Source organism: Rhinolophus sinicus, chromosome 2 (assembly GCF_057876585.1).
Source record: "Rhinolophus sinicus isolate RSI-liver-muscle chromosome 2, RSI-T2T, whole genome shotgun sequence".
Classification (NCBI taxonomy): domain Eukaryota; kingdom Metazoa; phylum Chordata; class Mammalia; order Chiroptera; family Rhinolophidae; genus Rhinolophus; species Rhinolophus sinicus.
The window spans coordinates 109,095,194-109,107,981 of record NC_142502.1 but is presented as its reverse complement, the minus strand read 5'-3'; the positions used below and the strand labels follow the sequence as shown (position 1 = coordinate 109,107,981).

Here is a 12,788-nt window from a genome sequence, read left to right as displayed (position 1 = left end):
CCTATATTTCCTGTGCTGTACTTTATATCCGTGCCTTTTTTTTCAATTATAGTTGACATTCAGTATTATTTTATATTAGTTTCACTTAATCTTTTTTTTTAAATTGGGGAATACTGGGGAACAGTACGTTTTTCCAGGACCCATCAGCTCCATGTCAAGTCGTTGTTTTTTTTCCATCTGGTTGTGGGGGGCACAGCTCAGCTCCAAGTCAAGTACTTGTTTTCAATCTAGTTGTGGAAGGCGTAGCTCACTGGCCCAGGTGGGACTAGAACCGGCGACCTTGGTGTTATGAGCACTGCGCTCTAACCAATGAGTCAACTGGCACCCCAGTTTCAGTTAATCTTTTTAATATATAACTTAACAATTCATTTGATAGTTTGTCAGGCATCTTTCATTTTGGATAGAACTTATCATGTAAAAACATATTCAAATGGAAAATCCCAATGGTTTGCAATTAAATTGTTTTTGTACACGACCACCAAATTTGCTGCTTGGGCTAAGGTTACTAAAATACCTGAAAATGCCAATACTCACAAATTAGTTAGGAGCTCTCCCTGCAATTGCTTATAAAATCAGAAACCATTTAAGCACATCTATCAAAGGCTGCCTCCTCAATATTTAAGTCTACCAGTCTTCCTTGTTCCCAGAACATAATATTTAATTGAAATCAAGTTCAAATGAACAGTAAAGTTATCTCTAAGAGAACACTTCAATGATAGCAGGGTGGGGCATATGTGGAAGGGACTGGGTCGGCTTCTAATCAGCTGCACTTTAGATCCAGGTGGGGCTGGTTATCCTGAGAGATGTTTTGGTATACGAGTTTATCCCTGTAGACTTTTGTGGGGGCCATTTTCATCTTTTAAAACCTCACTTTTGGGGCGGCCACATGGCTCAGTTGGTTAGAGCATGAGCTCTTAACAATAAGGTTGCCAGTTCGTATTCCACATGGGCCAGTGAGCTGCACTCTCCACAACTAGATTGAAAACAACCACTTGACTTGGAGCTGATGGGTCCTGGAAAAACACACTATTCCCCAATAAAAACAAAACAAAAAAACCTCAACATTTTAGAATTCAATTTCCAAACCTATTTTAATAAAGGGTTGATGCTAATGGTATGACTACCAACACTGAATTTTCACCCAAATGGAAGTTTCTTAATGCTGTTTTATTAATTCAGTAATTTTCATTTCCTTTTACCCACCGATCTTGTTCTGTCACCCTCAATTGTCTGAGTCAAACTGCTGCCACACAAGACCCTAAAGGCTCTGACCTGACAATTCTCCACAGCCCCACTGCTGCCATGCCCCAGCCCTCATGCTCACCAGTCACTTGCAGGTCCCTTGCACCTGCTGTTCCCTGAGCCCAGATTTCCTTTCTTTCTCACTTGCTTATCCATCCTTCAGTTAAAAAAGTATCCACCTCTTCTCCAAAAGGCTCTTTAGCTCTGTTCCAAAGGCCCCAGCAGTCTTTCTCCATTGTTTCTGTAGCATTTAGAATGTTTCTGTTAGCTTCCTCCTTCCCGTAATACAGTGATGCCTCGGTTTTCAAACGTAATCCGTTCCAGAAGACCGTTCGAGTTCTGAAACATTCGAAAACAGCCGACAGCTAGGCCTCAGGATCTTGCACTCAACCGAAGCTGCATGGCATGTTCAATTTCCGAGGCTTGTTGGAAAACTGAAGCATTTACTTCTGGTTTACGGCGTTCATAAACCAAAATGTTCATCAACAGAGATGTTCGAAAACCGAGGTACTACTGTATATGTATCCATCTCTATCTTTACTACCAGATTTTGCTCTTACAGTGCAGGGAACGCTGCCTTACCCATCCTTATATGCCTGGCAATCAGCAGAGTGCCTCACTAACAGGATTCTATACCTATGGAATGAATGCACACACGGGCTTTAGGTCTAAATAAAACGTCTTTGCCTCCTGGGTAATGGTCCCCGTTATGCCTACTCACCCCACATTACGCCTACTATGGTATCCTGTGCCCAGGTATTTCAAACAAGCTTACATAATAAACACTCAGCAAAACTTGCTTCATTATCAGCCTAAAGTTTCCACTCTGCTGTTTTTTCTTGTTTACTGACAGGCCTCTTTTCATTCATATCTTCCTTCTTATTATTTTATATTTATTGGGGTGACATTGGTTAATAAGATTATATGAGTTTCAAGTATATAACTTTGTGATACGTCATCTACATATTGCATTGTGACCTCCCAAAGTCAAGTCTCCTTCTGTCACCATATGTTTGACCTGAAACAACAAAACACATAGAAAAAAACATAGGTACTAAACTTATGGACCTTGATCTTAGAGAGGATTTTATAAATTTGACCCCAAAGGCAAGGGAAGGAAAGCCAAAAATAAATGAATGGGACTGTATCAAACTAAAAAGCTTCTGCACAGCAAAAGAAACAACCAATAAAACAAAAAGACAACCAACTGAATGGGAGAAGGTACTTGCAAACAAAACCTCCGATGAGAGGCTAATATCCAAAATACATAAAGAACTCATACAACTCAACAAAACAAACATTCATATCTTTCTTTAGCATTTTAAGCCTGAACTATGGAGTTTCCATGCTTCTGTTTGGGTATAACTTTATAGTACAGCATGCAAGTTGGGGAAGAAAACCAAAAGTAGGACAATAATTCTTATTATGTGGCATTTTATGTTTACAAAGCACTTTATTTCTTATTTTATTGAAACAATTGTGTGAAGGTTTTATTACCGATAGTGGTTCCTGAGGGTAAGAATTTACTCATGTCAGAGTTGGGACCCAAAACAAATCTCCCAATTCCAACCTTAGTTCTCTATTGGGGCTAAGTAACAGAATGCTTGAGGGCATTTTGTTGAGGGCATGAGGGCATCCAAGAAACTTGGACTTTTCTCCAGCAGACAACAGGGAACTGTTAGAGTCCTTGACTGTCCAGGGACTTTAGTACCAGTCCCCTGGTATTAAAAGGGAGTCCATGCTTGGCCATTAAAAGGGAGTCTCTGGGAATGCTCTTGTTCGGACTTTAATGAAATTTTATTTTATGGTGCTGACAGGTGTCTTAAGAGGACATGTGGGTAACCTTGTCTAGAAGGCAGTGAAGAAAAAGTTCTGGGAAAGGGGACAAAGGGAGAAACAAATCCTGAATTTTAACGGAAGGGTATTAAAAAACAAATTAAGTATATAAACATACTTTACTACCTCAGCTGAAATATAAGAACACAAAAAGGTTGACTATGATTGTGCACGGACAGGATGTAAGAAGGTATAGTGGTATATTATCAGCTGTATTTTGGGCCTGGCTCTCTCAGACACAGCTGTTTCTAGCCGCTAACAAATGTCCTTGTTTCTTCAACAAACATTTATTTACTAAGTGTAGTATGTGCCAGACTCTACAGAACAGACCTATGGGTATAAAACCACAATGCAATAGAAATTTAACAAGCTCCAGGACTAAGCTTGTAATAATGGATGTACCACAACTTACATACCTTGGAGAAAATCTTGCAGATGTGTACCAGAAACATGTTAAAGGAATGTTTACAGAAGTATCACTTGTAACAGAAAACAAAAGCTGGAAACAACCCAAATGACATCAATAGAATAGGTAATTAAGTTGTGGCATAGAAATGAACTACACTAGAAATATACATTTGGATTGTTGGTGTATCAATGTACAGATAATGTTAAAACCATGAGACTCTGAGATTAATGAGAGAACAAATGTAGATAAGAGGTCTAAAGACCCAGCTCTGGAGAACTCCATCATTTAGAGACTGGGAAGAGGAGGATAAAACAAAAAAGAAAATGAACGACAGTGCCACACAGCAACATAAACAAATTCAAAAATATTAATGAGCAAAGGAAATCATATACAGTATATTTCCACTTATGTAAAGGCCATAGACAGGCAACTATGAACAATTATGTCACTTAGGAATACAGCTGACCCTTGAACAACATGGGTTTGAACTACGTGGGTCGATCGACTTATAATGCAGATTTTTTTCAATAAATAGAGTACTGTAAATGTATTTTCCTTATGATTTTCTTAATAACATCATTTCTCCAGCTTACTTTATTGTAAGAACACAGTACATAAGACATATCTAGAAAATGTGTGTTAACTATGTTATTGGTAAGGCTTCTTCCAGTCAACAGTAGACTATTTGTAGTTAAGTTTTGGGGAGTCAAGTTATATGCAGATTTTCGACAGTTTGGGGGGGGTGTCAGTGCCCCTAACCCCAGTATTTTTCAAGGGTAGACTGTACATACAGTATTATAAAAACTATAAAAAGGTGACAATTACTACACAATTCAGCATAGCAACTACCTCTAGGGATGAGGGAGGGAGATGTGAACAGGGAGAGTACAGAGACTCCTGGCTGTGGTGATGTCCCATTTCTCTGCCTGAGCTGTGGATACCTGGACATCTTTTACTGTTCTTCCCAAGGTACATATACATTTTCATTTGTATATTACATTTCACATTGAAAAGAAAACAGAATATAGGACACACATAAAAAAGCATTAAGTGTGACTTACTATCATGGTATCATTCACACATAATACAAGGGAATGTGAAGTGGGGATAATGGGTTCAAATTTGGCCAAACTGAGCCCTTTAACCAGACTTCTACTCTGAGTCATGACATGTAAAATTGCCCTGAGATTACCAGTTGCTTTTATGCTAGTTTTGGAGGAAGAGAGGGCAGCTGAACTCATCAATTTATGTGTCCAGCACTGAAAATCCTCACGGTAAACAATTACTAACATAATGCATTAGGATACTTTTCACTCCCACTCAACTCAGCTTATTACCCTATGGCTGTAGATTTCTAAGTCTTCTGCCTCTTGCATTCTGATGATCCATATCTTTGAAAGGTATAGTAGAATCTAAAGCTGGAACATGCTGATGGAAGACCAAAGAACAGACCGGGCAAGAGTCTGTACAAGGCAAATCGGGGAGTGGGGAATGAGATTCTGGTTTGTGTCCTGGTGAAATTCCAGGATGAGCAAAGAGAGGGCCAGTTCCTGAACCCAATTTAAGCAACTTCAGCCATCTCATTTTCAAACAGAAATCATCTACAGTGCTTTCTGAATCTTTTCTTTTTTTTTAAGATTTTATTGGGAAAGGGGAACAGGACTTTATTGGGGAACAGTGTGTACTTCCGGGACTTTTCCAAGTCAAGTGTTGTCCCCTCAATCCTAGCCGTGGAGGGCGCAGCTCAGCTCCAGGTCCAGTTGCGGTTGTTAGTTGCAGGGGGCACAGCCCACCCTGTCTTGCGGGAGTTGAGGAGCCAAACCGACAAACTTGTGGTTGAGAGCCAGCGCTCCAACCAACTGAGCCATCTGGCCACCCGGGAGCTGAGCGGCAACTCATTGACTTTATTCTAGTTGCGGAGGGCGCAGCTCGCTGGCCCAAGTTGGAATCAAACCAGCAGCCCCGTTGCCCAGAGCTTGCACTCTAACCAACTGAGCCACCCATCCGCCCACTTTCTGAATCTCTTCAACGTATCAGGAAGCCTCTCAAATTAGGGAAACTAAACTGATACTAATGTAAGACGAGCAGTGATCTATCATACCTGCAAATATGGTCAAAGACAGAAAGTTGATTGTGGGATTGAAGTCTAGAACACAAGAATTGCATTTATCTAGTGCCATGCTCTACAGTATGGCAGTCACCTGCCACATGTGGCAATTTCAAATTAATCCAAATAAAATAAAATAAAAATTTCAGTTCTCAGTTGCACTAGCCACATTTCAAATGCTCAACAGCCACACATGGGGAGTAGCTACCATACTGAAAAACAAAAATGTAACTTATATCACACAGAAAGTTCTGCTGGACAGTGCTGATCTAGCAATATCTTGGGTAAAGGGTGTCCTGCCAGTAGAGAAGGGTGGGCATCAGGAATAGCACAGGTTAAGTATAAATATTCCTTAGGGCATCCAGTTTCCATTTCTCTGATTCTCTACACACCAACTCTGAACCTCTCCTTTCCCAGCTTTCTGGTATTTTGAAAAGAAATGAACTAAATGGAAAACAATAAATTTCATTCTGCGTGGCCATTAAAATTCTCACTAAATTCATAAATTTGCTTTCTGGTTTATCAATGAGTGTTGAGGACATCTGAGAGAGTGAGTTTGGTTACCCTCTGAGTAGATTCAAGCACTGGAAAGCTCTTGCTTAAGTGGGTGACAGAAAGTGACAAAATGTGGAGCTGGAAGAAACATAAGATTACACTCCCTTCTCTGACTTTCTTCCTCCTCACCTTGCTCACGGAGGCCACGTTAGGTGACCCTCTTCTGCACACACCTCTACAAACCTTGACCATAACCCTTACCACATTTTATTATCTGTTAGAGAGTGATCTGTGCCATTGGTTGTAACCTACTCAAAGGCAGGGACTTCTCTTACTCCCAGTAACTAACCATGCCTGGCACATAAGAGGTCCTCATAATTACATCTCTCATACAAATAAATTACATGGTGCAAGTTAGACTTTTAGGGTATGGTTAATAATTCCCTGATAAAGGTATAGATGGGAAATGAAAGACCTTAGACTTACCTATAGCAATCTCACCAACATAACCCTCCAGGGTTGGGAGCAAGGGAAATGGTAGAAGCAGATGAGAACAATTCCTTATTCGCCATCGTTGCCCAATCCAGGTCTTTCCAAGGAGGGAACTAACATTTATGAAACATCTAACATACGCTAACGCTTCACAGAAATCATTATCATCCCATAAATGCTATGTAACATATTATTATTAATCCCACTTTACAGACGAGGAAAGTGAACATCAGAGAGAATAAGCAACTTTAACAAACACAAGGCAACTAAAAACAGCTAAGCTAGTTGTCAAGTCCAGAACTAGGGTATCCGGGCGGGAATTCCTGCCCGTTCTCGTGAATTTTTTCGCTTTCCCATTCCCGAATCCCGAGAAAAGTTGGTCAGGAAATTGGGAAAATCAGCTCCTTGAACCCAGTAATACCCACAATGGGAAATACACGTACTACTCACAATATATGTCTTAGACATTTTTCCGATTTATCGCTAGGGTCTCCGTCCCACCCATTCTTGGGAATTTTTTTCGCTTTTCCGTTCCTGATTCCCAAGAAAAGTTGTTCGGGAAATCGGGAAAATTGGCGCCTTGAACCCAGGTGGTTGGTAGTATTGGCCGTCACTTTGTGGAAACGATTCATCGATTCATCGTGGAGAACAGAAAACAGTTTATATCTCAGGATTTGGGAAGGGGAAAGCGAAAAAAATTCCTGAGATCAGGCAGGAATTCCCACCCGGAAACCCTATCCAGAACTATCTGATATTTCTGTATGATACAAATGGGACTATTCACTGAACTCTGCGGAGAGGTGAGAACTAGCATTAAAAAACAAAAGGTTCATTTAAGGGACATGATTTTATCATGAAAGCATTGAAACTTTACCAATCTTTTTCTTTTCCTATGACTTCTCAAACAGGGTGGCATAGTTAAGAATTTTCTTTGATATGGTTTTATAATTGTATTCTCTTCTCTATTCTGAGACTTTTCCATAAGGATGTTCACTTTAATCTGACTTCTACTGCAAGGCTGGAAACGTGGATATGCAATAATGCGTTCAAACTCTTCCATCTCTTTCTTTATCCTCTCATGCTTCTCCTGTGCAGATGGCTGCCTCTAGCTTTTTCTCAAGATTCTTTCCTTGAGTCTTTGCTCTGAGTTCCCTCCCTCCAGTCACACGTTCCTGGTGATCTTTAATTTGCATCTGTTCCCTCTTATTTACCTGTTTTCTTCTCTGTGCTTTCTGGACACCATGCTCTTCTGGCACAATTTTTGGGAATGTTGTTTCACTATGGGTCATAGTAATTGTCTAAATGTTTTCTTCTTAAATTCTCTCATCTGTCCTGCTCGATGTGCTTCTCTATGAGTTTAATTTCTCTCTCAGGTACCAAATAGCACCATTTTTGTCTCTATGCTTTGGGTTGTTTTCCCCTCCAATTTCTTCTTGATTTCATTGCCTGTCTATTGTTTTTTCATTATTTCCACTAATCTTTTATTATAGTAAGACTACACTTTGTCAAGCCCACAGTCAAGAGCAAGACGTTGCTCTTGCAAGAGCAAGAGCAAATACTCTTCTTGTATTTTCGAGTTATCTCTTGTCTTACTGCTTTTGTATGCACACCACCTAGATTCTGTCAGTGAGGTACAGAACTGTATAATGTGACCATCTTTTTACTTTGAACACATTTAAACAGGAGGTCATCCTGACTATTGGTATCAAGAAAACATGCGTTGTCTTTTATTTACTTTGATGTAAGAACTGTGATTTCATTCCCATCATTCCTAGGTGAGCCTGTGAGCTCTGAAAGTTGAAGTACCCACCACCAAAATCAATAACTAGTTTTTTAAAAATATAATGTTGGGAGTTTCAAAACAATACTTTGTTTTCCAAGTATGGATATAGCTAGAAAACATTTGCCAGTGTAGACACACTACTGGAGAGTCTCATTTTGGCAGAAGGACTTTAAACCTCAGGTTCCTTCTCTTAGTTCCAAACTGTATGATATGAAGATATTTTTTTTACCAGTATTTCTTCCTCCAGTAGGGACTGCTGAGCTGAAGCAATCCTAGGGTCTTCAGATGCTTTAGCCCAGGCCAGTCTGAAAGGTAAGAAAGCAAAGATAGATTAGAATGTGGGAAGTGTCAGAACATGTCTCATACACTGGCTACAATCAAAAATCCAATTGTCTTGGCCAAGGCCAAGGATATTTCTGCTTAGAAAATATCTGCCTAATAGGTAAAACTACAGCAGGACCATATCCCCCATGGGAAATCACTGCATTCCTCTGGTGGAGAATAATGAATGCTCTTTTAATAACAGCGTACCATCCTTTCATATAAATTAAAAGCATACTTCTCTTGTGGACTCAGTGCAAACCACTGTGAGTCTGGTATCAGGGACTGGGAAGAGATAGGTTTGTTGGTCAAGTGTTGCTCAAGCACATCTGTCAGATTGCTCAGTTCCCGGCCTCCTTTGAGTTCTGAGATAATTCTAGACTGCCGTGTTATCAGTTCTTCCTCTTTCTGCAGTTTCTTGATCTGTGCCCTCTGTGCCCCTATCAGCACACCTAGCGTCTCTGTCCTCTAATCTTGTTCTGAAATTCTATTCCTCCTTATATTGCCTATTCATCCTTCACCTTAAATCCATTATGAGACCATTCCCTGTTGAACCCTTTATGACCCACTTGTGCTTACTCTGGGTTTATTTACAGGACAGGCTGATTGCAACACAAGTGAAGATTACCAACTTTTTATGTCATCCTTGGTCTAATCTGAGTTTACTGTGGAGTCATATTTAAGTCACTAAAGATGCCTGGCATTTCATCTCTATGCCTTAAAAAAACAAACAAAAAAAAAAACCAAACTATTTATGGTTAAAACCATGGGCTTTGAAGCCTGACAGGGCTATGTTTGAATCCTAATTCCACCACTTCCTAGGTGTGTGACTCAGGGCAAGCAACTTAATCTCCCTCTACATCAGTTTCCTCCTCTATAAAATGGATATGACAAAAATCTACTTCTCAGGGTAAATAAAAACAAATGTGAATTAGATTAAAGAGCTTGACACAATGCTTGATATATGGTAAGTTCTCAATAAATGCCAGTTGTCTATCCTCCATAGGTCAAGCCCCTAATTCTCTATAAAGTCTTTTTGGTTTACTCTATGTAATGGTGATTTTGCCTTCTTCTGAACACAACGTTTTTCACTTCTACAACTCATTTGAAAATCAGTCATGGTTTACACCGTGATATCTACATTCATATATCATTTAAAAATTTTAATGCTGAAATTTAGAATCTTAAAGGGTGGGGATTATAATTTATGTCTACAAATACAACAATGTATCTATATAATCAGAAAGGATCTGATAGTAAGTATTGGGTCTCACTGATCTCTTAGACACATTTTTATTTGCCTGATTATGTATAGCTATTTTGAGACTTAAAAAATTACCATCTTACTTTTCTTTCTCAGTACATAGCATCTAACACAGTATTTAACATTAGATTTTGTGATCCCAAGTTCTCATAATGATTTATTGATTGGTGATTATCCTTAGCACATAAAATCTGAGCATCTTTCTCTCTTATATTCCCTGTAACATTATATTTATTTTTATTAAAACTATTACAAGTCTTAAAATCCTCATTCCTGCCACACCCAGAGGGAGGTGCAGTTCCAACCTGTAGTTTTATTCCAACTTGTAGAATTCTCCCTGTATCATATGCCTTTAAATGGAATGAACTTTTAAAATTATATAGTAAAGACAAATATAAACTTTTTAAAACTGTGAAAAAATAGCAATGAAATTATTTAAAAAAAAAAGAGAATACATTCTGATGTGCAGAATATTATTTTTCATTTCCTTTTAGATTGTGAGTGTCTTGTACCCAGTTTCATGGGCACCTCTTGTCCCAAGCACACCCCACCTGCCTACCACCACGGCCCAGGTGTATTGTACTCACTCCCAGATGGAGAAGGAGTTAGGGAGAGCAGAGGCTGAGAGGATGGACCACCCAAGTGCTGTGGGCCATAGGCTCTGCGCCCTCCAGGGAGATGGGAGGCCTGGTCCAGACAATCTTAATGGGAAGCAAAAGCTAGACTTCGGCTTGTTTTTTGGGGGGAGTTGTTGTTTTCCTTTAAGTTTCTTTTGGAATTTTGTTAGTTGGTGAATTCTTTGTGATCTTTTTCATAAAAAGAAAAAGCTATAATTAGAAAAGTAAAAAGCAAAACAAAAGCATTTGCCAGTCTTCCCTGAAATATACAGGCATATTTGTTTTATATGCCTGTCCTGGGTTCTCACATTTTGTCCCACTAATGTACTTTCATTGTATTCTAATTATTCATTTGTGCTTTTTAAGGTCAGAGAACACAGTTTTCAACTTTGCAGCCCCAGCCTCAGCTCAAAGACTGGCAATAGGTGCTTAATAAATACTAACTGAACAGACTGTGAGCTTTTGTTGGAAAAGCACCATGCCTTCTAAAGCTGGTGGTGTTCCTTTACTGCATTAGAACAGTATTCAACTCATGGTGGGTCTTCAATGAAAAGGGAAAGTTGCTGAAAATTTCCATTTTCAAAGGAGACACACATATAGAAAAGTGAAAATAAAAATTGTCTATCATCATGGGCTCAGCAACTGACCTCCCTGTGTAAGACAGGGAACAAGACACCCAAGTAAGTAAAATTATGGGGCTTGTCACTTGCTGGTAGCTTGCTTAGAGTTCTAAACCTTCAACTATTGTTTCTTTCCATTATTGCAGAGAAAGGAAGACCACAGCCTTTCTCAAGGAGAGACCACAGCTTGTCTCTTTCAGAGGAGAAAATAGTGATGGCTCCAGAACTTGTATATGTAAGGAGCTTAGCACAGTTATCTGAGTGGGTGGGGATGGAAGGGCCGGGAAGTAACGAGGAAACTCAACCAGAAGCTGTCCCTTTAGGACAAGTTTCTACTTTAGATTGTATTTACAGATGATTGAAAATAGCAAGATTTTCTAAAGATATTTGTCCTCATGTTTTCCAAAAGGTTTGGGAAATGTCAACTGTCCACATAATGGAGGATGATGATGATTGAGAGTTCGTTGGCCAGGAGGTGAGGGACGAGGTGGAAGTCGGTCTGCAACTGAAAGCCAAACTCGACCTAAGTCTTAATGAAATCCTATCCAAGGCTGCTCCTTTGACTAATGGTAGTGTCTAAGGAGAGGTGGTCCCAACAACCTCTTCTGTTTTGCCACCTCCAATGTCCAGAGCCCCTTCTCAAGTGTCCCCTTTCATTGCGGCTTCCTGTCCTTCCCAGGAACTAACCATTTCTCCTCCACTTCCACCCTCACCACTTCCTGCCCCTTAAGAAGCCAACTGCGGCCTGCGGGGCAGGTCAGATGGTTGCAGTGCAGTGCTCCTAATTCTGAGGTCCCCGGTTCCACTCCCACATGGGCCACTGAGCTGCGCCCTCTTCAGCTAAGATTATAAACAAGGGCTCTCCTTGGAGCTGGGCTGCTGTGTGCTGCCATGGGCTACCATGAGCTGCTGTGAGTGGCCAACCAACGATCAGCAACCAACTGCCTCAGCCATGGGGAAGCGCAAGGCTCACAACACCAGCATGGGCCAGAGAGCTGTGTCCTACACAACTAGACTGAGAAACAGTGGCTTAAACCAGAGTGGTGGGGGGGAGGCGGAAGAAGGGGGATAAAAGGGAAAAAAGAGCAGACTTACCCCTTCCAAAGGCCCGGAAGAACAGCCAAATCACGGGAGCCAGGTTGTGTTCTGCCTAAGACCCTCGTGTGGCCCGCGAGGTGCAAGGAACACTAGAACTTCCGAAATGCTCAGCTTTGTTTTTAGCCACTGCGCAGCCGCAAAAGGGAAATAAAGGCCCAAGAACGTCGGGAATTGTAGTTCTCTATTCCAAATTAATATTTGGTAAGGTTAGTACGATTTTTTTGGGGGGAATGCCTGCCCTCCCACCCCCATCCCCACCGCACTGGGTCCCTATAAGATGCGAGACCAAGAAAATAAACATCCCAGGTTTGGGTCCTGAGGGGAAAAGTAGAGGGAGGTGCAGCATCGATCAGCCGTTTTCTTACCCAAAGTCGCAGAACCAAGCTGAAGGTAGCCCTGCAACCTTCCTTCAGAGAGGCTCCTCTCCCTCTATTAAGATTCTCAGGCGAACGTTTGCGATTAATTATGACGTCACAGCCAAGTGGCCGGAACGCGTCGACGCTC

The 12,788-nt window shown here is 40.7% G+C and overlaps 1 protein-coding gene across 4 annotated transcripts in view; it reads right to left on the bottom strand.

Annotated features, from left to right (window-relative positions):
- The window catches only part of ZFP57 (ZFP57 zinc finger protein), a 26,991-nt gene extending 14,203 nt beyond the window's left edge, over positions 1 to 12,788 (bottom strand). The window contains exons 1-4 of one of the 4 annotated variants that reach the window (XM_088795913.1): positions 12,650 to 12,788; positions 12,282 to 12,465; positions 10,537 to 10,755; positions 8,594 to 8,669 (exon numbers count right to left, since the gene is read on the bottom strand). The gene's annotated coding sequence lies outside the window, so the exon portion shown is untranslated. Of the gene's footprint in view, positions 1 to 6,575; positions 8,670 to 10,536; positions 10,756 to 12,281; positions 12,466 to 12,649 lie in introns of all 4 variants that reach the window. The other 3 variants (XM_088795912.1, XM_074332592.2, XM_088795911.1) reach the window with 3 other exon arrangements.